The sequence below is a fragment of the Callospermophilus lateralis genome, chromosome 3 (assembly GCF_048772815.1).
Source record: "Callospermophilus lateralis isolate mCalLat2 chromosome 3, mCalLat2.hap1, whole genome shotgun sequence".
Classification (NCBI taxonomy): Eukaryota; Metazoa; Chordata; class Mammalia; order Rodentia; family Sciuridae; genus Callospermophilus; species Callospermophilus lateralis.
In genome coordinates, this window is record NC_135307.1 from 33,177,039 (window position 1) to 33,182,093 (window position 5,055).

The window sequence follows — 5,055 nt, forward strand, 5'->3', positions numbered from 1 at the left end:
AAGTACATACCCACCCTGCTGAGTTGTTTGTCTGTAAATAACAGGAGGTGTCCCTGACTCAGTTAGGCTAGGTGAGGACCCTTGGCAACCCACCTAGCAACCTCCAATCAGCATAAGTCAGGGAAAATATCTGGAATGCCAGATGACCCCCAAGTAGTTTATGGTGGCTGACAACGTGTTGGGAAACCATATAGTTTAGCACTTACACACCTCGTGGCCTAAACCAATTAGTTCAAACCAACCCCCTTCTTGTACTAGCCAATCACCCCTACCCAACTTGTTCCCGCCATTGAATGTGCTAATCAATGTTAAGAGTTGTTGTTTGGTTTTCCCCTGGTATGGAATGATTTGCTGTGTGATGTTGTGAAGCATAGAGTATCTCCCCAAAACCTATAAAATCTCACTGAACAAAGGACGGGGACTCACTCCCTGGGACCACTGCCTCGGGATCGGATCGGTTGTGAGTCCAGGCTCGAGCTTGCAATAAAGACTCTTGTGTGATTGCATCGGATTCGGCTCCTGGAGGTCTATTGGGGTCCCACGAATCTGGCATAACAATCCTTTGGTGTGCCGAAGCAGGATTAAAAAGAAGAAAGGGGAAAGGGAAGATAGGCTTGGGCTGCAGAGTTTTAGGAGCTTTTATTGATGTCTGACGCCCACAGAGCCTGGATAGAGGAATCCCCACTGAGTTCAAAATGTAAATGTGGACCAGACTTTTACAAGGAAAATATATATCACCTCCCATAACACATTTTTTTTTCCTCCTCTCCTGGCTTTTAGCCTTTAACACAGAGCTTGGCCTATACAATACAACTGGCAAAGAATGCCACTAACTCAGGAATGAAAAACAATTTCCACATCACTAATATATATCTTTTCCCATTATATACCACTCTTTCCTCTCATACTTCTTCATTTCCTAGACAGCCTTGTACTAGCTCTGCAAGTGCCTTACCACTGAACTATATCCTTAGCCCTTGTCTTTAGCACTGAAGAGGATGTCTTGAGTGAGTGGCAATACACATCTTGAGCCCCCTCAACATCTTTTATTGGACTGAATGCTTGTGTCCCTTAAAATTCTTATGCTGAAATCCTAAGCCCTAATGTAATGGTATTAGGAACTGGGGCCTTTAGGAGGCCATTAATCATGAGTATAAAGCTCTTGTGAATGGCATTATCGCCCTTATAAAGGAGCCCTTTATTGCTCTCATGTTCAGATGCAATCAGAAGTTGGTCCTTTGCAACTCTCAAGAGGCCTCACCAGAGCCTGGCCATGCCAGCAACCCAATCTTGGGCCTCAACCTCCACAACTAGGAGAAATGAATTTCTGTTGTTTATTAGCCAGCCAGGTATTGTTATTTTTGTGGTTTTGTTTTGTTTTGTTTTTTGGTACCAGGGATTGAACCCAGAGGTACATAACCACTAAGTCACATCGCCAGCCCTTTATTAATTTTTATTTTGAGACAGGGTCTCCCTAAATTACCTAGGGCCTCACTAAGTTGCTTAGGCTAACTTTGAACTTTAATCCTCCTGCCTCAGCCTTCTGAGCCACTAAGATTATATTTGTGCGCCATTGTGCCTGGCTTAATTATTTATTTTTGTATTAGTTATTTTTTCTTTAAGCATCGAAGCTATGCTGACTTATAAATACCATCATGCCAATGATCACAGAGATGACACAAAAGCTCCCATGTGCTCAAGATCCAGAATGACTAGCTACCATGATTTTGATTCTCTGTCTCTGTTATTGACTGCACTCAGGAGTCCCTGGTATCTTGTCTGAGTGTGTTATGCTCGAGTTCGGGACCCCCAAAAGACCACCAAAGACCAAGATCGATGTAAGCAGCAAAGAGGTGTTTATCGTGAGCTAGCTCCGTCCTCCGCGCGCACACACAGCAACTAGTGATGCTGAGAGGTCCTGAGCCCAGGGTTTGCAGCAGTTTTATACACTCTTTGGGGAAGGCAGGGACTTTACATACATCATAGCATCTCTTAGCAAATCATCACACACTGCGGGAAAATCATAAAACCACTCTAAAACATGATTAGCACATTCACTGGCGGGAACAAGTTGGGTAGGGGTGATTGATTAGTACAAGAGGGGGATTCGTTTGAACTGATTGGTTTAAGCCACGAGGGGTGTAGTGCTGAACCACATGGTTTCCCAGCATGTTATCAACCACCATAAACTACTGGGAGGGTCATCTGGCATTCCAGGTATTTTCCCTGTCTTATGCTGATTGGTGGTTGCTAGAGGGTTGCTATGGGTCCTCACCTAGCCTGACTGAGTCAGGGACACCTGGTGCCACAGATCTCTCCTGTTTTTTGCAAGATGGATATGTGCCTAGGAGTGCTCTGGTGGGTTTTTCCAAGGACAAGGGCCACGCCCCTTCCTTGGACAGGCTTTGCTCTGAGGTAGAGGCTGGTTTCTAAAAAATGGAGTCACATCAGTTTCTCAAGTGTCTGTGCTGACAAGTCACAGAGTTCCCATCCCACCTTAATTGGTTGTTTTACAGACCCACACACCTCTTCTAACAGCACACTTTACCTCAAAAAAAGAGCCTGGAACAGGCAAAAGCCAAGAGTAAGTAGAAAATGTTTTTCAAAGGTTAACTACACTTTGTTTTGAAGTAAAAGTGATCTTTCTAAATGTTAGAGTCAGACTTCTAAAAGTTGACACTTTAAGGAAAAACAGTAGCTGCTCTTGTTAGAAAAAAATTACATACTAGTTTTAAGGTCCTTGCTTAACATCTGGATGGCCATCTTAAGTGACAGCCGCCATTTTAAGAAAAATTTCACTTTCTGGGGCATTTCTCTCTGAGAAAGGCTCACCACTCCCTCATACCAACCCCCACCCTTAACTGCCTGCATTAGGACCCACCTGGCTCTAATCCCTGAGCCTGCTGCATAAAAGTTCGAGCCCCAAGCCTGTTTTTCCTCTGTCTATGGAGAGATGTGCCTTTGTCAGCTCTGACAAATAAACTCTTGTGTGTATCTCTGCCTTGTCTCTGTCTTTCACTTCTCTCTAGCCTGTTTCCCGGTTCCTCTCTTTCCTTTCACTAGTTCATTTACTGTGTTCTAAAATATGTGTTTCACAGGCAGGGATAATGACAGGGGTCCTGGGACATAGGAAGGATAAGAACCATCAGAGTGGACACTCCTTTCCATCTCGAACATTCTATAATCCACGTTTTATTGTGGAAACAACATTATTACCTAGAACATAAGCTTGGTGATACTGTGAGGTCATCCTGGATAACTATACCTAGTTTAGAGAGGAAGAAACAGAAGAAAGGATAGATTTTACCATAAACATATAATGTCAGATCTCTCAAAGAGGCAGCCCAGGATAAATGGGAACCCTCCAGCTTTTGAAGGAGATGCTCCTGATTCTACCACTGTTATCTGCCATCTGGGATTCTGTTTACTCATCTTTAAAATAAGGATAATCGGGCGGCGTGGATTCATCTTTGGGCCTGAGTTGCTGCGGCTGCCAGGATGACCAAAATAAAGGCAGACCCCGACAGACTCCGGCGGAGGCGGGCTGCGGAGAGCGCACTTACCATGAGCTGCTGGTCAATCTGAACCCTATGGATAGCGCAGCCTCTGGCTTCTCGCAGACTCACCAGGAAGCTCTATAAATGCATCAAGAAAGCGGTGAAGCAGAAGCTGATTCGGCGCAGGGTTAAGGAGGTTCAAAAGTTTATCAACAAAGGCGAGAAAGGGATCGTGGTTTTAGCAGGAGATACGTTACCAATTGAGGTGTACTGCCATCTCCCAGTGATGTGTGAAGACCGGAATCTGCCCTACGTCTATATCCCCTCTAAGACGGACCTGGGTGCAGCTGCTGGCACCAAGCGCCCCACCTGTGTGATAATGGTCAAGCCCCACGAGGAATACCAAGAAGCCTATGATGAATGCTTGGAGGAAGTGCAGGCCCTGCCACCACCCTTGTGAAGGACTTGGACAGCAGACTAGGCACCTGTTCCAGAAGCTGTTGAGGCTGGTAGCAGGATGATTGCCCATCCTCATAGCATCTTCCAATTCCATGAGGATTTTTCCCAGCTAGCTCCAACAGCTGTTTGTTGAAGGTAGAGCCAGCATCTTTCCATCAGTTCCACTTCCTGTTGAGCTTCAATGAAGAGAGTTCCAAGAATATGGAGTGGGAGAAGTAAATGCTAAGACTAAATTTAAAAAAATAATAAATAAAATAAAATAAGGATAATGGTGTTTACATTGTGGATTTTTGTGAAGGTTAAGTGAATCTATTTAAGTAAAGTGCTAATCCTCTAGAAGTCACTTGAAAATAGGACGGTGCAGTTTGCTGAAAATCTTTCCCTATGTGACTAGAAATAAAACCAATTTTCCTTACTGGTATGTAAGTTTATCCAATACATATAAACAGGTATGCTTTTTACTCTCCAGTATTAAAAAGCCAGGACTTGGAGAGAATAAGGCTGAATTTTATGTATCACACTGTTATTAGACTCTTATTACAAGGAAAAACTACCAAGGGATTCTTCTGTAGGTCATGTCATTATAGTCACTTCTCATTTCCCTTAGGGTATACATTCCCAGACTCTCAGAGCATGCCTAAAACTAGGGATAGTATCAAACCTTATGATTTAATGCCTTTTGTCTTTTTTCCCCTCTCTCTCTCTCTCTCTCTCTCTCTCTCTCTCTTCCATTCTTTCTGTTTCTGTTTGTTTGGTTTTTGTAGAGGGGATTAAACACCACTGATTAAATACCACTGAGCTACATGCCATATTCTTTTTATTTCTTATTTTGAGACCAGGTATCACCCTAAATTGCCAACGGTGGCCTCAAACTTGGAATTCTTCTGCCTCAGCCTCCCAAGTTGCTGGGAATATAGGGATGTAACACCACACCCAGCATCTACTGACTTTTCAATCTGAGCTGAGCACTTATCACACATTCTAGCTCTAACTTTTTCACTTCAAGGTGCAATGGCAAAACTAGCAAGAAATTCTTTTTCCTTCTTAACAATTTACAGATAAATTTGTTCTTACCATAGGTCTTAGCAACCGCAACATA

The 5,055-nt window shown here is 43.6% G+C and overlaps 1 pseudogene; it reads left to right on the forward strand.

Annotated features, from left to right (window-relative positions):
* Positions 1 to 3,498: 3,498 nt before the first annotated feature.
* LOC143393714 (H/ACA ribonucleoprotein complex subunit 2 pseudogene) lies at positions 3,499 to 3,957 on the forward strand (annotated as a pseudogene).
* The last annotated feature ends 1,098 nt before the right edge of the window (positions 3,958 to 5,055 follow it).